The sequence below is a fragment of the Panthera pardus genome, unplaced genomic scaffold (assembly GCF_024362965.1).
Source record: "Panthera pardus isolate Hobbes unplaced genomic scaffold, ASM2436296v1 HiC_scaffold_2, whole genome shotgun sequence".
Taxonomy (NCBI): Eukaryota; Metazoa; Chordata; class Mammalia; order Carnivora; family Felidae; genus Panthera; species Panthera pardus.
This window is the reverse complement of record NW_026526765.1, coordinates 18080020-18105919: the sequence shown is the minus strand read 5'-3', so window position 1 is coordinate 18105919 and position 25900 is coordinate 18080020. Positions and strand designations below refer to the sequence as shown.

At 38.1% G+C, this 25900-nt stretch overlaps 1 protein-coding gene across 3 annotated transcripts in view; it reads left to right on the top strand.

Annotated features, from left to right (window-relative positions):
* The window catches only part of CDH12 (cadherin 12), a 1048697-nt gene that overhangs the window by 365458 nt on the left and 657339 nt on the right, over nt 1–25900 (top strand). For all 3 annotated transcript variants that reach the window (XM_053906903.1, XM_019450745.2, XM_019450744.2), the window contains exon 2: nt 5299–5382. The gene's annotated coding sequence lies outside the window, so the exon portion shown is untranslated. The remainder of the gene's footprint in view (nt 1–5298; nt 5383–25900) is intronic.

Sequence of the window (25900 nt, the reverse complement as noted above, 5' to 3'; positions counted from 1 at the left end):
TTTTAAATCTTTTTCATTTTGGTAGTAGGGGCATTGGAAATGACATATATGTCTCAGCCCAGGTTACAGTTTCTTCAGTGAGTCCTGTCACCCAACATTTGATAACTACTTGTCCTCAGCTGATGTTGTTAGTCCTAGACTTTCTTACCTTAGCCGAAATGGCCTCATGAATTGTGCTCTTGCAGACTGTACTTGCTTTGAACTACTGCCCTGGGTCTTGTTGAAGCACAGCTGCTACCTGTTTTTTTCACTCTTCCCTCAGCTTATGTTTTTCTGGTGTCATTTATTTTCATTGCTGTACATCTCTACCACTACCTGCAATGAAGCAAGTTAGCTGCTTATAAGGGGATTTATCTTTATGCCAGAAGCAGGTAGAGGAACACAAAACAGTATCTAATCCTTTGGTATATCCTCTTTACTAATAAAATGGGATCTGATCTTATTACTTTGTCACCTAAGAGCCTTAACTACATATATTTCTTCTGACTCTAGTGTTGTCCTTTTTTATTAAAGTGTGTGGTACCAGCCCACTGTGTTTTCAAATATTTATATACTCATAAATCCTCTTAGTAATGCTGATCTGTTTTTGTGATTGTTCCTCTTGACTAAATTAGATATAATATTCTTAATCATGATTGTGATATAATAAAGAAAACTGCTGTGTCTAATATCATACACACTCCACATACAAACACAAACCCCCATGCATGCAATTATACACACACATGCAAATACAGACCAAAAATAAATATTTTCCAATGAATTACAAGTAAAACATTTTTAACTTAATATTAGAAATATGGACAATAATTGGTTGTATTTGCATGTGCATTTGTTATGAGTTTCAAAAATGCCAATTCTTTTAGGAATTTGAACAAAGCTTCAGTAAATATTCCTTTGCCTATTTCTTCGCACATTTGTGAAAGACTTTGTCTAACATGGTTATACAGGAGGGAAATTGCTAGGGAAGAGGTTACCTGAATTTTTACGTCTACTCGTTATTGCCAAACGGTTTTTCAAAGTGGTTTTATCAGTGCTCACCACCAACACTATATCACTCCACATCTTTGTTTATTATTGATCATTTCAGGCATTATATTTAACTGAAAACATTTTTACTAATCTAATTGAGGATGGAATAATATGTCATTGCCATGTTAATTTGCATTTCCCCAATGATGGCTGATGTGGAATCCTACAAATTCATTTTTTAAATATTAAAATTCTTATATAATCTATTCTCTAAACTTTGTTTCATAAATTACAAATCTTCTCACAATCACTGACATAGCTTCCTTTTGTTAGTAAAGTTAAATTCTGAATACATTAAATTTTAGCTCAAATGTATCATTATTTTGCTTTGTGCTTTTAACACTTTGTTTAAAGAAAAGCTTTTTTTTCCTATTTCATAAAAATATGTTGTGTATTTTCTTTCATATTTTTAAGGCTTTATTTCTCTACACAACTGAAAGTTATTTTTGTGTATGTTCTGATAAAGGAAACATTTTTTTTCTTTCTTTCTTTGACTCTGAAGACTTTAAATACATATATCTTTTACAAAATGTTCTATTATTTCCAGCTCTTAAGAAACAAATTTTCCATTTTATTGATTCTGCTGATGCTCATGCATGTGTTTTCCTTTCTCTTATTATTTTTTCCCTACTATGGGAGTCTAATCCCTTAGATTATGCAAGAATACCTTAAAGACATTTTTGTATTTGCTCAGCTGAAACTCTAATAGTTTCACCAGTGCTGTAATATCTTGGGTTCAAGTCCCCACACCATACCTGTGTGTGAATCTGGATGTCTTATACCCACGAAGTCTATGCTTGCCATCTGCCTTCTTACTGGTGACCTCTTTTCTATGATCCTTGGTGAGCGGCTAATATTTGTACAGCTTCACAGAACTGATGTGCAGAAGTTTTTTTAAATTCCCATCCCATAGATGGGACAATCCTTTTTACATACCTCTTGCATTCAAGTATCTCATTCCTTGTTCCTTTAGTTCTTGTGGCTGAGGTCTGGATTCCCTTACCAATGCTGGGAATTTAAACCTCACTGAAGTCATTCATGCTTTTGTATGTTTCTGATAATTTCCCAACTAATCAGCTCCCACTCCTCTTACTTTATTGCTAGTTCCTTTCTTATGTCAAGTTTCCTTAAAAATTGACCAGGCATAAGATATTTTGTACCAGTAATAATAATTTATAAACGCAGTATGCAGTAGAATTCACAAAGCATTTCCTTTAAAATTTGTCTAAAGGTTTGCTTAATTATGAATTTTTTTCTAAAGATGGTGGAGCCATAATTCTGAAACTTCAGTTCTATAGTTTTATTTCATGAAGAACAACATAATTGTAAGTTATCCATGGTCCTAGTCTATAAGGAAAAGAGGGAGACGATTATTTAAGTTACATAATTAAATAACATCTATCGCTCTAAGGAAGTTAAAATTATGCCTGTCCTATATCGTCTTAAGCAGTATTTTAAAATATCCTTTCATTGTGTTTGATTATATTTCTAATGCTATCAGGGCTATACACACTGCCTCATGTGAAATAGACTCTTGAGAAAATTGTTTTATTCTAGTAATTTGTTCTCCTCTATGGAAGGAGATAGGAAGCAAGTCTACAAGGTAGTCTGTGGTGTGCTAAAAAAATAACCTCACAAAATATAGCTGTCTCCTAATTCATGAAACCTATAAATTTTCTTTGTGGCAATAAAGGGTCTTTGTGGTTGTGATTAAGGTAAGGATATTGAGATGGGAGGGTTATGCTGGATTGTCTAGGTGGGCCCAAAATGCAATCACACACAGATTGTCCTAGACTGCATCTCAGTGAACCCATTACAAGTTGAAAATACCACAAGTCAAAATTGCATTTAATACCCTTAGCCTACAGAACACCATATCTTGACCTAACCTACCTTAAACATACTCAGAACACTTACATTAGTCTACAGTTGGGCAAAATCCTCTAAAGCGAAGCCTATTTTATAATAACGTTTGGAATGTCTCATGTAACTTATTGAATACTGTACTGAAAGACAAAAACAGAACAGCTTTGTAGGTGCAGGATGACAACCAGGGTATCACTTGTTTACCCCCACGGATGGCTGACTGGGGGCTGCACTGGCTGTTGTCACCCAGCTTCATGGGACAGGATCCTAGGCATCTCACTCATCAACAAAAGATCAAAATTGCAGATTTCAAAATACGGTTTCCTCTGAATGTGTATCACTTTTGCACCATTATAGTGTAAAAAAAATCGTAAGTTGAACTATCATAAGTGAGAGACCGTCTCTATACGATTATAAGCATAGGGAGCTTTGGCCCACGCTGAGGAGAAAGGGATGTGAAAGAGGAAGGAAACGTTTGAAGATGCCAGCCTTGAAGACTGGGATGATATGGCCACAGGCACAAGGCATGCTGACAATCACTAGACATTTGAAGAGACCAGGAATGGATTCTTCTCGAGATCCTCTGGTGGAAGAGACCCCTGCTTGCCCCTTGATTTCAGACTTCTGACCTCTAAAACTGTGACAGAATAAATTTCTGTTCCTTTAAGCTACTACATTTGTGGTCATTTATTGTCACAGCCACAGGAGACTGATATAGATTTTGATACATTTTAGCCAACATTTCTAATAAAATTTATTTTATTTATTTTATTTTTTAAGTTTATTTATTTTGAGAAAGAGACACAGGTTGGGGTTGGGGGGGTTGGGGAGAGACAGCCTGAGTGGGGTAGTGTAGAGAGAGAGGAGAGAGAGAATCCCAAGCAGGCTCTGCACTGTCAGCACACAGCCTGATGTCAGGCTCGAAGCCATAACCATGAGATCATGACCTGAGCCAAAACCAAGAGTCAGATGCTTAACCAACTGAACCACCGAGGTGTCCCTCTAATATAATTTAAAGGTTTGGGATGGCTTAGAGTTTCTTTTGAATCTCTTTCTTACTTTAATGCCAGAATATAAGTAACTGCTCAATGAATAGTTTTATGTGATATGTCAAAAGGTCACAAAACCAAGTGCAAGAGCTCACAAAGGCCAAAGTTGGAACAGTTTGAACAACAAAAGAAATGATGTAGTATCAGATTATGACACAAAATACGAAATAAACATCTATGAATTCATAATGAGGTACACCAATTACTGAACGAATTAATGAATGATTGAAGACACGAACAAGCACATAAACTGGGAGAAGAGAAACAAGTCTTTCTTGCAGAAGAATTCCAAATAAATCCTGCAAACATTTCACCCTCAAGGAGGTGGAACATAATTCCCTTCCCCCTGAGTGTGGACTGTGTTTGGTGACTTGCTTCCAAAGGCACAGTGTGGAACAGAATAGAAGTCAGGCTGGTTTCCTGCATCCTCAATGGGAAGTTAAGAGGATGACCCTGCCTGAATGGTTTTCCCTCCAAACCTAGTGAGAAAAATTAGACCATACATCCCACTTATCTAGTCATAAGAAACAAAATCAGGCGAATTCCAATTGAGAGACATTCTGCAATGCCTCAGCATTACTCTTCAAAACTCTCAAGGTCATCAAAACCAAGGAAAATCTGAAAAACTGTCACCTCTCAGAGCAGGCTGGGGAGACATAAAGGCTAAATTCAAGGCGATATCTGGAACAGAAAAAGGACATTGGGATAAAAACTCATGAAATAAGAATAATATATCAATATTGCTTCGTTTAAGCCCATATATCACAATGCATCAAAAGTTGTGACAGTTAAACCATTCTAATGTAAAATGCTCATTAGCTCCAGAAGAAATTGGAGTTTATGAGAACTCTGAAAAATCTTTGTAGCGTTTAAGTAAATGTGAAATCTTCTAATACATATTATATACATACATACATATATCTACATACATATATATTTATATAAAATTTTTGCTTAGCATAATATCTCTAGAGGGTATTATCTAAGCCAAATAAGTCAGTCAGAGAAAGACATATGATTTCACTAATATGTGGAATTTGAGAAACACAACAGATGAACACAGGGGAAGGGAAGGAAAAATGAGATAAAAACAGAGTTGGAGGCAAACCAAAAGAAACTCTTAAAGACAGAGAACAAACTGAGGGCTGCTGGAGGGGAAGTGGGTGGGGGGATGGGTTAAATGGATGATGGGCATTAAGGAGGGCATGATTTGAGATGAGCACTGGGTGTCATATGTAAGAGATGAATCACTGGGTTCTACTCCTGCAGCCAAGACTATACTGTACGTTAACTAAATTGAATTTAAGTTAAAAAAAAAAAATAACATCATTGTGTATGTTTGTTTTTCCAGCTGTGTTTGGCTCTTTTTGGGAATACAGTCCATTTGGAACTCAATAGCATGTTGGAGTTTTAAAGGATGCCAGCCTTTTCAATGGTAGGTGACATTTAACTATCATTAATGCCTATATTTTAATCTCTTAATAATTCAAAATTTTAATTCTTTTGAAAATTCTTTTTTTTTAAATATATGTTTTCTTACAAATCAAAATATTCAAATGTTTATATACTTTTAGGCGTCTGACATAAAGATGACACAACCATGAAACTTAAGTACTAATCATTTCTTTTAGCATGAAATCTATATGTTTGAGCATCTTCATCATATTTTTCTTGCACTGTTTTAATTTACATGCAGATTCGAGAAGACCTAGTGACTGTGTGCTTTCTTAAGAACAGAAATTGATTTTCTGCTTTTATATTTTCATGACACCTTGACTAGCCCCTCATAATTAGTGGATATTACTTTTGTTCAATTGGATAGGTCTCCTTTCAAAGGCAAACTTTAGATGAAGCTCTGACACCGGAAACAGGGACACGGTCTCAAATTTTCTTGTCTTTATTAATATTAATATGGCAGAGTGTAGTTCAATTGTTTCTTGGGCAGGTAGCGATAGGCTGCTTTTCCTTTGCTGATGGTGGGAATCTGAACTCTGAGATGTAGACACTTACAGTTAACCTTCTGGAGACAATAATTAACTGCCTTGACACTCTCTGCTCCGTAACCATTAGATCTATTCTTAGGCAGTATTCAAAACAAGCTTCATGCTCTCAGTTCTCAATCAGTGATCAATTAAGATTAACTATTGATATAATAGCTCAGAAAGAAAAGGTTAAAGAGATAAGGCAAATGTAATTAAGCTAATGTGGCTTTCTGGATCTTGCTGTGATATTTATTCAAACTCCCTCCGCATACTCAGTTAATAAATGAAAAAAAAATTACATGGTTTCTTTCTGTTTTTAACTTTTCCTTGAAGAGATATATTTATTCAAAAAATGTTACACTTTAATCTAGTTTTATAACATTGTCAGTTAATTTCAAGTATCAGATTTGAGTAAATTCTATACAAATTTTAGATAACATTTTTCAGGTTTAAAAGTTTGAAATTAAGCATTGGATATCTCAAATACTAATGCCTTTTGTCATCTGTTCGGTCTTTCAAGTTGTTTTCATCAATATTCAGAATTTCTATACGTAAAAATCTCACTTTATCTTGTGAAATCTTCACATTTTTATAGGAAATTCAGATACTTTTAAAATTTCTGACCTCAACATTTTGGAGTGGGGTTTCATTCCAGATCTTATATCGATAGGATAAAAGAGCTTCACGCTTCAGAATTAATTCTTGTAACCAGCAACTTGTCCTTTCTGCAAAACCATGATTTCAGCAACTTAAATATTATCTATGATACAAGTATGAGTAATCAAAAATTAATACCACACCGTACTAATTATTAATCTCTTTCTTTAAAGCTTGATGAAGCATTAAAATCACCAAATATCCATATAAGGGGAACACACTCTTCCCAAGTATTCTTTGGTTCTCTCTGTGCTATAACCACAGTTAAAAGGAATATATAGGAAAATGATCATCATTTTACATGAGAATAGTTTAAACATAGTAACATGAGAAAGGATAAATTGAATTTTTTCTGAGAGACCGAGCATGAGCAGGGGAGGGGTAGCGAGAGAGGGAGACACAGAATCTGAAGCAGGCTCCAGGCTCTGAGCCGTCAGCACAGAGCTGGATGTGGGGCTCAAACCCACAAACTACGAGATGGTGACCTGAGCCCAAGTCGGATGCATAACCGACTGAGCCACCCAGGTGCCCCAAGAAATTTAAATACTTTAAATTTAAAGTAATTAGGATGTTCACTTGTTTTCAATGTGGAAAAAAAATCAAATGAATGCAGAAGACATTTGTAGAGAATGGCTTGAGATTGCTTTCCTTTTAATGTAAGAGTTTTCATAAATTTCACACAAGAAAGTAGACCTGAAAGTAATCTCAGTGGAATGATTTAACAAACTAGAGAGTGATCTCTAAGGACATTGAAGGCAATATGTTTCAAGCCAAACAAACTTAGTACTAAAATATGTGTCTTTTATTAATTCAATATTGAATAGAGTAAGGTTCTGGGGCCTATTTAAAATCCTACAATCTCCTTTCTTAACTTCTTTTTTGAACAATCAAAGAACAGTCAATTTACTCTAAAATTTCACAGAATTTAGTGTTTGTCCTTATTTGTCACTTACATTCATGATTGCCTAACAAGTAATTAGATTAACTTGTAAATCATCTGAAAATGAAGACAATGAAAATATTCTTTTTTTTATGGTCAGACAGCAGTCTTTGATTATGTAGAGAATAGTTTTGTGTTGCATTATTAAAAATGCTGTGGTTTCAGAGAAGTTGGAATAGGATTTCTTTTGTATGCTATGGTTGAAAGGGGGTGGAAAATGCAGAAATGATACATTTGAACTGGACTTTAAAGATAAGTGTGTACAAATATGTAAAGAAAAGGCGATAGATGTATAACAGACATAAAGATATGTAACGTTTCATGCATGGTGAATCTTAAGCCATTTGGACAGTTAGGAAATGCAGTGAGCATCAAATATGAGGCGAGTTGGCAGATAAATATAGAAGAATAGGTCCAGATGATGAAGAAGCTTGAATGAAATTTCAGAACATATCTGGGCTGTGCGATTTATAAGATATGGAGCCATGTTTGTTTTTGCTATTTAGTTTTGAATGTAGAGAAATAATCTGATTAGCAGGGTAGGCACGTGTGTGTGTGCGCGCGCGCGTGTGTGATTAGCAGGATATGCACGTGTGTGTGTGTGTGTGTGTGTGTGTGCGTGCGTGTGTGTTTAAGGAAATAATTGCTGGAAATGTATTGGGGATTGGAGGAATATACATATTATATATCTTTGGATATATCTTATATATCTTTCATCTTATTTGTGACTAGATCCTGTTATTTCTTAGACAATTACTTGTATGTAATCGGTATTCAAAAGGTATTTGTTTATTTACAGATATATTTAGTTTAGGGTTTTAACTAAATCAAATCTTTCAGGATTCCTTTAATACTTCATTTCATGAGGTCAAGAATGCAAAGTGGGGTCCCCAAAGGAAAGTTTTGGAAATGAATACAGAGGCTGACACAGAGGTAAACAGATACAAGATCTAGAAAGAAAGAAAGAAAGAAAGAAAGAAAGAAAGAAAGAAAGAAAGAAAGAAAGAAAGAAAGAAAAGGAAGTCTTTAGGGCATTGGTATGAACATCAGGTCCTGACACTCAGGGAACATTGCCTCTCAGCAGTGATGAGGTGAAAAGGAAAGTGATGGAAACACAGAGGCAGCAACAGATCTGCTCAGCGAGGAGTAGATTTGAGCATTTCTGGTTTTAGCCCTCACAACATCCTGCTGAGTTGACAGTAGGATTCAAAAAAAAAAATGAATTGCACAGCCATCTGTTTAAAAAGAAATTTACTTTGGTAAGGCATTACTAGAAATCATTTTGTAAATTTTGTTAGTGAGGTTTTCCCTGATGGGTTATTGTTTGCATTGCAATTAGCACATTTGGAAAAAAAATGCTGGGCTATTTCTAATTTGGGGTAACTGTCAAAGGCTAGTCATTTGAGACATGCCTATTAGGATTTCACAATGGACTTGTCATTGGGAATTATGAGTCATCATCTGCACAAAATAGTAAGCAGAGAACAGAAAGGAAAATACAGAAGGAGATGACCATTTCTTCTTAGACTCTGCTAGACTTCTTATTCAGAAAAAAAAATTGTTCCAATTACTCATGATCTCTGCAAATTTCCAGGATTATTAAACCAGCTTTACTACAAGTGATAACAGTAGAAGAAAAACAAAATCCTAAAGAGGTACTTCAATCTTTCACGAATTTTCCTTTATGTATTTTTTTTTATTTCTTTGTCAGTATTTGGTTCAAAGAACCATAGGCCACAAGGTGCTCTTAAAATCTTGCACACTCAGAGACTGAAAGGTCACTTTACATGTGTCTTTATTGCATGGCACACATCTTCAGTTAATTTTAAAGGTCACCTTCCTTCTGTGAACATAAAGATGGTGTTCCTTAAATAAAGAAGAAACATAAATAAAGGGAAGTTGTTTTTGTTTTTGTTTTTGTTTTTTTCCCTTCTAACTTTAAAGTAATCCTGTTAGATGTCAGGCTGCTTTGATGTTATGTGATAGGTCATAATCCAGGTCGTTGTGCTATCATTCAGGTTAGCTTAACATTTCTTCAGGATTTAGGCAAGTAAAACTGTATGCGGTCTTTGTTCTAATTAAAAAAAAAAAAAAAAAAGAAAAAATCCTGCAGGAGAGATGAAGAGAATGCTTGGTTATGGTCTATGGGACAACAATCCATAATTTACTTTGCAGATGTCTGTGTAATTTAAGCAGCAGGCAGAACAGCCACACAGTTGTAGCTGCTCTGGGGAAAGGATACCAAGAGGCTCATAAATCATGGTAAGGATTAAAAGCAATGAACATTCATCTCCTTAACCTCGTAAAGGCAATATTGGAAAGCCAAGGATTAGAACATACGGAGCATGGAATCTCTCTGTGCAGGGATAAAAGGTATCAGAGTTTTTAAGGCTTCTCTCATTTAGCATCGGCCTGCCATTTGCAAGTCAGCAGGACATGATTTTAAAGTTCATTTTAAAAAGTCCCCTTCCACATCAAAATAAGGGATAAGATATATTTCCGGGGTATACGAAAAATGGAGTCAAATGACATAGAAATACTCGTGATTTTCTTAGATTGAAACACGTTTCTTCTTGGCTAGTATGTGGAAGATAACCTTAAAATATCTAATCTGACAAGATGTTATTTAGCTGAACATTTTTAAATAGTGAAATGTCATGAGAAAATTCTAACTTCACAATAGTCAAATGAAGGAAATACGTATAGACAGCTGGGTCTCTCCTATAACGTTTAGTAAACAAATGGCCTGTTACTAATTGTTTATATTTGAAAAATTATTCTAATCAAAGGTCTTTGAATGCAAATGAGTAAATCGTACATAGTGACAGGTTTCATTTTTTGTTAAAGATAAGCACGTTAATCAGATCTTAAACCTTTTGAAAAATACCAAATTGTTAATATTTTCAGTATTGTTTTCAGTCAATTCATGATACAGCTGACCTTGACAATTTTATTAAAAACACAAGGAAAGAGCAGAGAATAACAAAATCACTTATTCAAGGATAATTATGAGCCTATTAAGGAGATGCAAATAGATTCCAATTTCTGATTCCCTATCTTAATATCAGATATCCCTTGGCAATGATTTTTTTTAACGTAGCCAATACTTAGTTATCTATTTCAGTTAAGGGGAGCTATATAGTGTGATTCATCCAGAGTGGCTGAAAGTTAAAAATAGATATTTATATTTTGCATTGAAACTTATTTTGTGTTTATATTTGAATATGATTTAATTCAACACTTCAGAAAGTCTCAACTTCCCTTCTTTGAAAAAAACTAGAGTAACGTAGCAGATTTTTTAAATATCATTATAATTTGTATTGTACTTGATACTAAATATCATTTAATATCATGTTTTAATATTATTGCTACTTCTGCAATGAGTGTACCCTATTCTACACCCCATGCTTGGGACAAATAACCTTTCTTTCCACTCCACAGGGAGTACTATATACTCCAATTTAGTTCAATTATCTTTTTAGCAACCACTTTTCCTTCCTCCAGAATGGTGATTTCGTACCATATGCTTTGATACAAGCTTCTATAAAGATTTTTAAGGAACACAGCTTTGTTTTATTGTGTACCTTTGCATTTAGTTGCTCCTTTAACTGTTCTGTAACAAGCCTGTGTTGCATATTTCATCAACAGTTCAAGAGAAGAATGGTACAGAACTTAGGCACTCGGCTACGCTTCTTTGCCACATAAATTAAGGTTGATACTCAAATATATGGTGGATACTTACTGTATGTTGTCGCACTAAAAATGGACTATCATTTTTGACTTCATAATACTTACTGCAATTTAATCACAAAATCATGGGTGGTAGGATCTCCTGAAAAAACAATAGGCTACCAAAGAGCAAATATTTGCCCCTATGTCTACATATCTGAATTATTTTCTTAAAATAATAGATGAGAAAAATAATATTATATGTTAAATGGATTTCAGTATCTCAGTAGCATTTTAAAATGCTGTTTATTTTTCAAATGCTTCTGTAAAATGGGTATCATAAAAAAAAAAAAAAACTAATTCACTTTCCCTCTTTATTTTTTCCCTAATAACCTTCTCCCTAGTTACCTAAAGCATCCAGTGATGGGGGTGCGGGGGGGTATAGATTTTATAGATTCATGGATAATTTTACTGAAAAATAGTTTTGAAAATAGTCCAAATGTTAATTTGTGTCACGAACTCTTCTGCAAGTAGTGGATAAACGTATGAAAAATACCATTAAAAACTAATAACCACTTTGGTGCTTTACATTCTAGTTAAGAGAAAAAAACCAAGAAATTAAATTATATAAATATTAATTTATATTAAAAGGATTGATAAATCTGATTATAAAAAATCATAAATGCTGTACAGAAAATAAGCCAGGAGGAGGGATAGAAAGTTTCTGTGCTGTGGAGGAAAGGAGAAATAGTATTTTGCCAATTTTAAACACATATTTAGAGAGGGAAGTCCCAATAAAATAACATTTTGAAAGAATTAAAGGAGACATGGGAGCAAGTCATGAAGGGGCACATGCAGACTTATGTGTGTACGTCAGAAATAGATGTTCATCTTCAGACATTTTACTGAATGATTGTTGAAGTAATTAGCAGAACAACACAAGAACTAAATTTGGAAATACAAGAGAAACAAAGTTTAGACAAACAACCACTAAGAATATATTGGAAATTATGGAAAAGGAAAAAAAAAAAACACAAACACTGAGAATGAATCTTTTAAACCTTTTCAATGGAAGGTAGCTGGCTTGAAATGGAAGGGGACCCATGGCTTTCTGGCACCAAAAAAATATTGAAGGAGAGATTATTCCACAAAGAAAGACAGAATCTAATAGTTGTTTAATAAAAGCCACTTAAATTTATTACAGGTATATTATTATTTATTTTTTTATTGGTTTATTACAGGCCAGACACTGTTCTAAGCATTTATAAATAGAATTTACAAATAGTAACTTGAATCCATGCTGGATTCAAATCTAGACAATCCAACAAATGTCTATGCTTGTAATTCTACAGTTTGGTGCCACATTAAGACCTGTAACTACAGGAACCCAAGCTATCAAGGCAACCCAGCAAGCCCACTGGGGTAGACACTACTCTGGTAAATGTATGGTAAATGATGCATTGCATTCTATTTTGATGATATAAAAATTTGTTGTTGTTTTTTTTTTTTTTTTTGACTCTGAGTTTACATGTTCTTGGAAAAGTGATGAAACATAATGTTAAATTTATTTTGACCTGTGTGACTTTGTCATAATCTTTCCTTGGTAATTTAAAATGTGTATGACAAAGTTTTTTTTTTTTTTATGACTTTTGAACCATGAATTACAAATATTTATTTACTTTAAAATAGCATAGAAATCCCAGATGATTTAGAAACTAGCTATTACACCTAAATAATCTGCGTGTCCCCCAATATGTTAGCTGCATAGTTGTCTGTGATAGGATCTATGAGAGTAGTGCCTGTAAAAGGTGCTTTTACAAGAAAGTGAGGAGAGGAGGCCACATCATTGAAACTGTACCAAGGCAATAAGATCAGGAGAAGTTGTGGAAATCCTGAGAATGGTTTTGGAATAAGATAAAAAGTCATAAAGAAACTCGCAGTGGTAGTAAGAGTCTGTTGCAAAGCAGGTTGCATATAAACGTACGAGGGATATGATCAAGAAATGGTGATGGAAATTTTCTGACCAGAGACAGAAGAAACAGAGTACATTGCTGCCAGGCTTCTAGAATTGCCGGAAATGGTTGGATCCCGACTTAATTATTTGGGTACTCTAAAGTCTCTGTAAGATATAGCCAGAGTATGAAAACAGTAGAAGTTAGTAAAACATTTCACATGTCTTCCCACCCCAAGCACCATACTGAGACTTTTATGGGGTTAAAAGAAGTCATGCTGTGTCCTCATTCTGAACCAACCAGACATCAGATTTACGACAGATACAAATGACAACCTTTCTTATGTTCTTACCTTCCTCCAGTTTTCCAAGAACTGTATCTTTATGGGATCCAAAGATCAGATAATCAATTTACTTTGATGCTTCTCATAAGGTAGTTCCTTTAATAGGATGTATAGTAATTCAATTTGAAAAGCCCTTGTACTTGCCTCTAATTACCTGCATTATCACAAGTATGTCTTTTAACCATATCTACCTATATTTTCACAATGGGAATTTATTAATATTATGTTATATATCCTAATAATACATACTATTTAAGATTAGTTGTGGCCAGTGCCTTCAAATGATTTGTCCTAAGTATTCTTTTCGTGGTTGCATGGATTGCAATGTCACAGGTTATATTTACAATAAGACTTACATATGTAATGACAATATCATGTCTGTTTTCAGAACTGTTAATGACATTGGTCCTGAGCAGCCTCTTCTCCAGTTTAAAATTTTGTGAGTTCCCAAAATTTAAGCCACGTGTAGAAATACATATCCGTATCTTTGGAGTATTGTTAAGTCTTTCACATCCCTCCCTGGGCTTCCCTTTAAGATAAAAGGGGCTCACATGATCTTGTAGAGTTGGGAGCAACAGGGCTTCTTGGAACAGTGATGACCCTGTATTGTGGTGTGATTGGCATCTCCTGAGTTATGTTGAGTCCAGTTGCTTCTGGGAGTAGACTTGTTACATAGTGTTGATACGTGGGGCTAATAATAAATATGTCGCCTATTCTTCTCTGTTCATCGAGGTCCTTCCTTTGTTAACCATGCTGCTTCAACCTCATAATTCTTCTGAAGCTGCACATTTTGAGTGAGGCCACCTTGTTGCCTCTTTGAGTGCCCCAGAGCACTGAGTAAATCCTCTTTCCCTTGGTGTGTTTAGCTCTACCCATTCAGTGACCCTTTTCCTATATTCTCCATAGCCAGACTTCACTGCCAAATGGAAGCTGCTACTTAAATGGTGGACAGACACGAGGTCCTCGGAAATAATAAATTATTTGTACATAACACAAATAACCTCATAACCCTGTTAACTGAATTCGTATTTACAAAGTTTCCTCCACCTTTTCCAGCTTAATAATTCTTTTCCCACGCATGAATAGCCTATTAACACAGTGAATGTTCAGAGATTTTCAGTGAACATTTTTAAGGAATGTTTAGATGAAGAGTGGTAGGCTCCTATAACGTTTCACTGCATATGATGAAGCAGATGGAGAAATTCATTTCTTTAAGCATGATATTTATTCCATCTTTCTATGTTATTTGAAATCCATTCTTCCTCTTGCCCCTTGGGGATGCCTGTCATCGAAGCACATGTTTGAAACTAGATAGAAAGCATATGTCCTGTGGGTCCCATGGGTCTGACAGAAGGGGTGAAATATAGGTTAGCTGCATCTTTGTGCAGAAGGGAGTTTCCTTTTTGCAACTGACATTCCTTCCATAGTGCAGGATGCTGTGTTGTAGCCTTCTGGTAGTTTAATTATCATTGCATTTCATTTCATAACTAGATGGGCCTTCTTAAAGCTCAAGAATATTGAAACTTGGCATAAATGTCTCTGGGGTGTAATTATACCTTAAATCGAATTCTTCGGCCTCTCCTTGTGTTTCAGAGCAGCAGTAGATAGCTCGAGTGATAAATTTATCCTGACCATATATATCTTACAAAGCTCTTCATGATCCTATTTTTGTTTTGCAGCTTTATTTAGAGCCACTCATGCCCCTGTACTCTGTGCTAATGCATACGTACTGTAAAACTTCCAGTTTCTCAGCTACAGCCCCACTCACAGGGCTTTAACATGCCCTACTCAGCCCGGAACTCCTGTCCCCTGCTGTCCTTCTGCACACGCCTTCCCTTCCTGGGCCATCTCCCTGCTCACCACTCAGATGTCACTCTGTTCTTTGTGTCTCTCTCCTCTCCAGAATCTGTGGCAGATTCACTTGTTTGGCCATCTCACCACATTGGATTGTAGGCTGTTTATTTGTCGGTATCTGGTATTAAACTGCAGGTTTCATGGTCCCCTGGCCTCATCTCAGGCCCTGGCTCCATGCCTCCCAATGGCCTGTTGTCAATCTAGTGTGTTCCTGTTACACTGGCCTTTATTCAGTTACTCGGTCTTTCCCCCCACCTAAGGTTTTTCCATATACTTTACCATCTTTAAAGCAACAGCTTTATCCCCTTTCATCCATAATGACCTTGCAAAATTTTACTCAACTTTCAGATCACCTCAATGGGTACTTATTTGGGGAAAAATTAAGGTTAAAAAAAAAGAATTTGATTTAGATGAGGTGAGCCTAAATCAGAAGCAACAATTGCATTCGATGTTTGGCTTATAATTTGTGTTTTGAGGGATGATTATCAGTGACTTAAGGACCTAGAAGAAGTAAATTAGTTTCAAAAGTATATTAAATACACCATGGTACTTGAAGAGGGGTTCAAAATTCAATCACATAAAATTAGTCATTGCAGCACTGCAAGGCAATGAGATAATGGAAAATAGGAGTAAACATCAGTCGCATTATATGTAGAACTGTGTTATCAAGGGATATATTATCATGCTGAGTCACTCCAATAGACTAGGATAAATCTGGGGTTCATTAAGAGATAGCAGAAATCTGTGTTAAGCAGAAAGTTAATTAAAAAAAAAAGGTTTATTTATTTTGAGAGAGAGAGAGAGAGTGTAGCAGGGGCGGGGCAGAGGGAGAGAGAGAGAGGGAGGGAGAGAGGGAATCCCAAGCAGGCTCCATGCTTAGCATAGAGCCCAGTACAGGGGCTCCATACAAGATCATGGACTGAGCCAAAATCGAGAGTCGGACGCTTAGCTGACTGAGTCACCCAGGCACCTCAGAAAGTTAATTTTTATAAAGAGATACGTGTTTGACAATATGTTAGCTAGGGTGGGAGAAGTCAGTACTATCTGGACTTCCTGGAAAGAGATCTGAACACCATCAAAGGGATGGCCAAAGGATTTTCTCGCTTAGGACAGGAAGGAGGTTGGTGGAACAGGAACTGACAGCTCTGAGATAATTCCATCTTAATCAAAATCCACGGATCATAAATCCCCACAGCACAGCTAGCTGCCCATGACCTTCACTACAGCCTAGGTATCAGGAAGAGGCAGCCTGGAAGCAGGGCTTAGAGCCACACCCTCCTTCCAGATCTACACTGATAAGGTGGTAAGGTAACCTGGGTGACTTCATCATCCACTCCCTTCCCGCTTAACGTTGTGCCCCGATAAATCCAAATATCTCAAGACACATCTCAATGGCAGAAAAAAAATCACGTGAAGTCCTATCTTGACAAAATGTGGAAAGCAAATTTTACTTTCTGGCATCTGCCAGACTTACAGCAACACAAGAAGGAAGTTGCTTAACAGTTGCTCAGTGAACCAGTACACTTTACAGAGTCATATTTAGCATTAAAAGATGTTTTCCAAACACTAATTTGAGCCATTCATAATTGCTGTTTTGTGTAGCAAAAATGAGTGGACATTGGCAATTTTTTTTATTCAAACTATATGCATATAAATATCACTTATGAAATTAAAAGAAACATTGGTTATTAGTAATAAAATGTCATTTGTAAGTTTTGAATGTACACTCTGAACATATATACTATTGCCCATAAAGAAAGAATATTTTTATTTATTTATTTATTTTTATTTATTTATTTATTTATTTATTTATTTATTTATATTTTAACATTTATTTATTTTTGAGACAGAGCATGAATGGGGGAGGGTCAGAGAGAGAGGGAGACACAGAATCCGAAACAGGCTCCAGGCTCTGAGCTGTCAGCATAGAGCCCGATGTGGGGCTCAAACTCACAAACTGCGAGATCATGACCTGAGCTGAAGTCGGACCCTTAACCGACTGAGCCACCCAGGTGCCCCAAGAAAGAATATTTAGACCGGTATGAATAGATCAAAATGTTATTATGTTTTGATTGCCTTCTTTTCACCTCGGTGGAGGAGGGATTCCGCCCCAGGGTTACAGCAATCTCTGAACACACAACACCCGACAGCCGGGCATACAAGATCAATAACACTTTATCCGGTACATGTACTCACAGTCTGGGGGGGAGGGACACTGTGCCATGCAGGGCCACATGGGGATTGTACTTGGGAAAAGGGAACAAGCAGGGGCTGTGGGAGGCAGGCTTGGTAATAACAAGGGGATTAGATGATCTCCTATTCCTGCAGGAGGATTTGATTGACTTTTATGAAACATTCTGTGGGCTATTGGAAACTGACATTTGCTCCCTAGGGATGTTCAGGCACTGTGCCTGGTTTCTCAGATTAGGCCAATTGGGGGACCTTATTCGTGGGCACACAATGGGGAGGGGAACATACCATTAAGACATTCAAGGCCCTCTTGGTTTTCCCAAGATGCTAAGGCACACACTACCAGGACTTAATTTTAGGCCTTTTACCGTAGACAGTGATATGTTTGCACATCACGTAATGTGAAGATAATGGTATTTTTAAATAAGAAGATAATGGTATTTTTAAATATGACAAAGTAAGTTTCAAATTTCTTGTAGGAAATCTTGTACTCCTCCAAGTTTTAAGTTTAAATGAACACTAAATGAAGCTATACATTTAGTTTCTTTCTCATGAGCCACATTTTACATGTTCAATAGCCACATGCACGTGGTTAGTGACTATCGTATAGACTCCCACTGAAAGGAAGAAATGGACACTCAAATAGTTAAGTTTCTAGCCTAGGAAATGCAGAGATTACAGCTTGGTTCTAAACCTGCTTACATTATCAAATATTGGTATTTCTGGTTTGGATCTTATGGCTAGCTGGGCTAGAGATGGACAAGGTGATAATGTCACCACACAAGAGAATGCACTGGAGGAAACACTTGAGAGGGCTAAATTAAAATTATGCAGAAACAATTTAGATGAAGTGCGAAATTGAATCTTCTCTATTTAATTTAAAAAAATTATTCTAGTTTCAGTAATAAAGGCATCTTTGAAATAATGTGTGTTCCTAAACCGTAAACCTATTCTCAGTGCCAAGTACAGTGCCTAGCATATATTCGTGTATACATGAGTGAAATTTATCATATGCATTCATCCACTGATTATTTGCTCATTTAACGGTTTTCAGGAATGTGGTCTAAGCACCAGTTTGGTTGCCTTGGGAGAGATTTGGACCACACCTGGTCTGTTTCTGCCCCCCGACCCTCTAGAGCTTATGTTGTGATTGAGAACAACAGAAAAAGTCAACCAATGAATTATGAATTTATAAGAAATGATTAGAGGTGAATAAAGTACAGTAAAATCAACAAGTTGCTGTAATAGGTAGTCTCTGAGTGTTCACTGCTAATTGGTGGTCAGAGAAACTGTCTCTGAGATGAAATCTTTGAAGCCAAGATGTGAATGACTGGGAGGAACTTGTGATGTGATCACACGTAGGGGGACTTTACCAGGCAGAAGCAAGAGCTGCTGGAAAGGAACCTGGAGAAACAAGCTTGGCATACTTTAAGGACAAAAGGGAATGCCAGGATAGCTGGAGTCAGTGAACAATGTGTGTGAGCAAGAGGATGAAGTTCGAGAGATTGTCAAGAACAAACTCTGCAGGCCTTGTTTGCATGCTAAGGAGCTGGGATCTTCTGTGTATGCTCAGTGGCCATAAGAGTGTATTATGCAAGGGAATAGCATGATGATAAAACACAAAGTTCTTAACCTCTGAGGAAAACAGAGGAGGAAAATTTTATTTGCAGTACAGGGGTAAGGAACTGCTGATGTGCAGCTGCACCCAAACAGACTCTACGGCAAGAGGAGGTGATGGTCCAGCGAGGCCAAAGAAGTGGCCCAGAGACAGGGATCAAGGCACATTAGCTGGGGGAACTTACGTACAGGGAGTCCAGGAGCAGCAGACTGGACAAAGCATCTGCTGCTGGGATCTACATGCAGCGAGCTTTTATAGCACAGGGACTTAGCCTAGCAACTATCTGCAGCCTCTCCCGCCTTGCCATCCAGGGCTCCAAGGAGACAAAAGACTGCCATCTGTATACTCTTTGTTCCAGAGGAGACGCTCTGTGTTGGCCAACCCCAGAGCCACTGACCTTGAACACTGAACAATACTGTCTTCTACATATTCTGCTTGCTGGGAATGTAGAGGGAGGCAGGATCTTTTCAAGATAGTGATTAATAGGAACATTCAGGGTGTGCTTGTGCAGGCTGGCTATCCAGCATGTACCATAAGCATACCCTAGATGGCCCATATATCCTTTACCTGCCCCTCCGCGGCAATGACCTCGGGGCCAGGCATGCTGAGACGCGCTGTGACTAGATCCTAGAGCAACAGCACAAGCCACAGCATCCAAATAATAGAACACAAATGGCTAAGAAACTATAAAAAAGTATGTCTCCAGGGGAAGCCTGTAGTTTCCAGTTAGGGGACTTTACTACATACCCAACAGTTAGTCTTATTCTGTACAGAAGCCACAGTCAGAGCCCAATGGGTACATAGGGATCCCATGCAGAATCTAAAGGCAAAAAGTAAGGGGTTTAGTAGGTGCCGGAAAAGGCAACTCATGATTGTCTAATAGAATGCAGGTGGTGTGGGGCACCCTGGTGGCTCAGTTGATTAAGCGTCCAACTCGGTTCAAGTCCTTATCTCACAGTTCGTGGGTTTGAGCCCCGCATCAGACTCTCTGCTACCAGCATAGAGTCTGTTTTGAATCCTCTATCTCCCTCTTTCTCTGCCTGCCCTGCTCTCATCCCTCCCTCAAAAATAAACATTGAAAAAAATGTATTAAAAAAAAAAAAAAAAAGAAAGGCAGGTAGGTGGTGTTGTTCTGAGATAACACTAACCCCACTGTGGCATGTCTCCAGGTTTATGGCACCAAATTGTTTGCCTCCCTCTTGTTATGAGGTGGGGCAAACCTGAAGAGGGTAGTGAAGGTATAACAATGCTCTGTAAGGTGATGATGATAGTGTCCTTTATTAATGAGAGACCTGGGACACGCACCTTCATTGTCTTTGGTGACGTGGGGTGGAGAAATAGGGTGATGGTTAGGTCCTGCTTTATCCCTGTTCCCAACTGGGCTAAAAACCCAAACTACCATACACGTGTCTGCCATTCCCAGGGCATGTAGGTACATGTTCCTCTCTGGATAGATCTTGTGGCGAGGACAATAAAAGGTTACCCTGTCTCCCTACCTGCGACAAAGAACATCCTTCCTGCATGCTACCTACCTGTATTGTAAGGGTGATGGGTGCTGTGAGGTGCTTGAGTGAATAGACAATAGGCACTGGGCCAATTGGAATGTACACGTTCATTTAATATCCATAGAGCTGTTGACAGGCAATGTGTCTAAAAGGCCAGGAAACAGGTTTCTCATCAAAGCTATTGTTTCAACAATGCATTCCTGCATTCTATCAGCTCAACTGCAGTGGGAATATATGGTGGATGGAAATGCCAATGGATGTCTTGATCTTTGGCCTTCTGTTGCATTTCATGTCCGGTAAAATGGGAGCCTAGGTTGCTGTCAGTATCAGAGGGTTGTATGTATACAGCACACACCTGTTCCAGACCACAAATGGTGACTTTCTGCATACCATGCTTATTGGGGTACGTTTGCAAGGGCCCTGAATACGTTTCAGCACATGTCAGCATAACATCAGCCATCAGAGAGGAGCAAGGGACAGATGTAATCAGTCTGCCATCTCTGAACTGGTGCTGCCTTCTTGCTCTCTGGTGTCTCTTGGCAAAGGTCATGGTCATTCCTGGGCACAAGCTGGACATTGTTGGTCGACATTTACAATGTCTTTGGAATGCAGCAGTAAGCATCAGTTTTTAGCAATGGCCCACAAGGTCCATTGCCCTCGATGTCGCATCTTCTTGTGCAGCCAGGTGGCAGCGTCTTCTGCTGGCACATCTTCCAGGAGGCAGACACAGGCCAGCTCATGAGCCTGTTGATTAACAGGCGGGGAACATGCTATGTGTGCATCTGTATGGTAAACAGTGATGTCCATACCTTATCTGTGTTGGAGTATGTCCTTCCACACGTTGTTGCCTTCGAGTGGGCACCCTGCAGCCATCCAGTCCCGTGCCTCCCATTAGAGAAGCCACGTGGTCGGTCCTTTGTCAGCTGCCCAGCTATCTGTACATAAAACAATGGGATCAAGCTCCTGGAGCAAGCAATACCATCCATGCTGCTCCCAGTTCAGCCCATTGAGTACTACGCCCAGTGCCAGTGCCACTATCCAGATAGTGTCAGTTGAGGGCTGGATGGCTGGCTCCTTGCTGACCCATTAGTCTACCAGGCCTGCTCAGGGCTTGGTCCTTTCCTTCCTGCCCAAAGAATGGCGGCTGCCGTGGCTCTGCTGCCTCCGTTAATGGCTGTCTTTTAGAGGCGACGTGAGTCACTGGACCAAGAATGGAGTGTAACTCTAGAGTAAGGGGGCTATTTGTCAAGATAGTATGCCTTACAAGTCGGCGTGGCGTTTGGCTACAGTTTCGTTTTGGGCACTGCCCACTGCCTGACTGGGGCGTTTGCAGTGCATCCTTTAGCCTTCCTGCTAGAGGATCCTGAGTGCCAGCAGTCACTGGGACCCCTGGGGGGAGTATGTTCTACTTCCTGTAAGGCGTGATAAGTAGCACACAGCTATTCTCCACACTGTGCTCGTCTTATGTCCTTCCCACAGCTGTGACCAGAAACCTGACAGTACTTGTTTATGCCCCTGCCGTGGCCCAGAGACAGTGATCAAGGCACATGTTCATTGGGAGAACTTACATATGGGGAGTCCAGGAACAGCAGAGTGGACAAAGCATCCTTTGCTGGGATGCAGCGAGCTTTTATAGCATACTGACTTAGCCTAGCAACTGTCTGCAGCCTCTCCCTGCTTGCATGGCCAGGGTTTCAAGGAGACCAAGGCCTGCCATCTGAACACTCTTTGTAACAGAGGAGACCCTCTGGGTTGGCCACCCCTGAGCCACTGACCTTGAACACTAAACAGCATGTTCTTCTACATATTTGCTTGATTGGAATATAGAGAAGGACGATGGGATCTGTGTATTCTCGAGACAGTGATTACACAGGGATATTCAGGATATGCTTCTGCAAGCTGGCTGTCCAGTGTGTGGTATACAGATGGCATCCTAAAGAGTTAGGCATTGAGACTTGAAGAATGAGCAGTGTTTTGACAAATACATTTAAGACAGATTGTATAATGGTAGAGGAATGTCATGCTTAGAGTGTTGTATTTGCCTAGAGAGAATGCTGGTTTGTAAATCGGGTGTCTTATTGAACCTTCACTGATGTTGCTACATAGTGTACGTGTTCTCCTTCTCTTTTGCATACTCCACACACTGAATTCTGGACGTGAGAGGAAAATAATTCATGGCACCTCCATTTCTGTTTCTGTTCTCTGTTAGTCAGAAATAGTCAGAAATGGGGGCACGTGGGTGGCTCAGTCGGTTGAGCATCTGACTCTTGAGCTCGGCTCAGGTCGTGATCTTACAGTTTATGGGTTCGAGCCCCACATTGGGCTCTGCACTGACAGTGTGGAGCCTGCTTGGGATTCTCTTTCTCCCTCTCTCCGTGCACCTCCCCCACTCTGTCTCTCTTTCTCTCTCTCTCTAAAGAAAAAATTAATTAAAAAAAAAATCAAAAAAATCTTTTTTTAAAATTTTTTAACATTTACTTATTTTTGAGACAGAGAGAGACAGAGCATGAATGGGAGAGGGTCAGAGAGAGGGAGACACAGAATCGGAAGCAGGCTCCAGGCTCTGAGCTGTCAGCACAGAGTCCGACGCGGGGCTCGAACTCACGGACCGTGAGATCATGACCTGAGCCGAAGTCGGACGCTTAACCGACTGAGCCACCCAGGCGCCCCAAACATCAAAAAATTCTTAAGAAGAAGAAAGAATAAGTCAGAAATGCTCTCTACCATATGCTAAATTGTTTCCGTCTCCAAATTCATATACTGAAGTCCTAACTCCCATTATCTTCAAGTGTGACTGAGGATAATGTCCTTAAAGATGCAATTAAATTAATGCGGTCATTAGATAGGGCTGTAATCCAATAGACTTGTGCCCTTAGAGAAGAACTTTGGGCACAGACAGGAACAGACATGATGTGAAGGTACAGGGACAAAACAGCCATATATAAGCCAAGGGGAGAGGCCTGGATCAGACCCTTCTCTCATGCCCTTAGAAGGAGCAAACCTTGCTGGCAGCTTGATCTGAGACTTAAGTCTCCAGAAAGGTGAGACAATGAATTTCTGTTGATAAAGCCACCCAGTCTGTGATACTTTGTTATGGCAGCCCTGTAAATTTTTGTAAGTCATGACAAGGGAACCTATTTAAATGGAATCCAGGTAGTTTCATATGCAAGAGGAGGAAGGCAGGAGTGACTAGAGTTGAGCTTTCACATACCCTGTCCACAAGGTCAATCCATGACAAGTTTACTGCTTTTATACAAAGCCTGTAAGGTTATATAATCAGAGTACTAATGTTATGTCCTTCCTATGTTTTAACTATAAAAAAAAAATCTCTTATAGATGAGACAATGTTAGTAGCAGTTAGTAGTCAGGTGAGGTTTATTTGAAATGTTTGTATTTAGTAGAAGAAAGCTGGTAAGCTGTGCTCATCCCTATATGTTTTAACAGTTGCTGATTAAGGACATTCCAAAGATGAAAATCTGCAGAGGACCACATCTTTCTCCTTTTTCTCTATGGATTTTCTGTCTCTGTGGAATCTCCTCTTATGAATTGTAGATATTTATTAGCACTTCTTATTTTTTGATTTTCCTTTCCTCTGACCTATATCCTAGTATGAGATGTCTGGTTATGTAGGAATTTCTTGGTTTGATTAAAGTATTGCTATTCAGGGCAGTAAGGAGAAAGCAGTGCTCTATGGGATGTAGACAAAATAGATTGCTTTGAATGTAGGGCAGTGCAATTGGGATTATCAGGGAAGGAGTGTAAAGCAATGATATGAGAGAATAAATACTAACTTTATATAATATTCATCTTCCCTTCATTGAAGCCAAGTTTGACTTGAAATTAGCAATGTACATTTTTCTTGTGAGCAATCAGCATAGCATCAAAGCCCTGTCTATTCTCTATGGTTGAAAATAATTTTCCAAATAACTGAAAAAAAAATAAAAGCGATGTATTTGCCATTATTGTTCCAGCCATTAAGATTATAACAATTATATTCAGTGATAATATAATTTAAAGTCATAATTTTTTGTATCTCAACAGGCAGACTCAAAGAGCATCAAAGAACAATAGGAAAGTAGGATTTGACATACATTTAAGTAAAAGTGCTTCACTGCATATAAGGCATCACAAAGTAGTCTAAAAAAGTTAAGACTTTTTAAAGTTACCTTCGCAACTGTAAAATCACAGCTTATGCATCTAATGTTTTAAATAAAATATTGCTCAATTAAAGTTTAAAATCCTTACAGTTAGTTTCACGGCCATAGCTTTACTATCTAAATTATAACTAAAATTATGTCAACTGTAGAAAGTTCATTTTAATTTCCCCATCATTATATGACAAAAAGTTGTTATCAAATGGCCTTTATTTTAAAGATTTTATAGTCAAGACTGCTGTTTTAATGGTACCTGGGATCTATTATAATCAGGTATGATAAGACATGCTGAAATGAATGAAGATGACAGTCATAAAGGAAGGCATTTTTACTCACAGTTCCTGGAAACAGGAGGCAGGGCCCATCATGCAGGGCCACATGGGAAAGTACCAGGGCTGGTCAGGAGGTAAAGGGAACAGGGAGAGATGTGGAGAAAGAGGACACACAGAAGCTTTTATAGTTTCCACAAGAAGGAATGGGGGAGGCAGGGTAAGCGGGTTTAGGACTGGCCAGTTTGAATAATTTCAGTGGACTTTGAGACGTAGAGGCTTTCCTTCGTTATCTAGTTCCTGGCCTTCGGTGTCTAATGGCCTAGAATGTGGGAGCCCAATAAAGCAGGTGGTCATGGGTGGGTTTTGGTTGGCTCGCACATGACAGGTACACTCTCTATGAGTTGGTTGCTATTTTTAGAAATGAGCTGTGATGGGCAGTCCTTCCTGGGTCAGCAAGGTCTCCTGAACAGAATAGAGAAAATAAAAAGCATAGTTCATACAACTGCCTTCATTTGATTTCCTTTAAAAAATTGTGATTTTTAAATTTATATTTTTTACATACTCACTATATTGAAAAAGTAAAAACTGAAATAATGGTAAGGTACATTGGCACCAATGGACTGAATTCATATTTTGTGATATATGAGACATAAAAGACCTTCCATTTATGATTTAAATGATTAAGTCACTTTTGCTGAATAATTTAAAACAATGAAGGAAAAGCAGACAAAGAACATTGTCAGATTTTGTTTGAAGACTTACTTAGCTGTCAGTTTCAGTAGTTTTCTGTATCAGGTTTGTCAAATCACCTGAAATG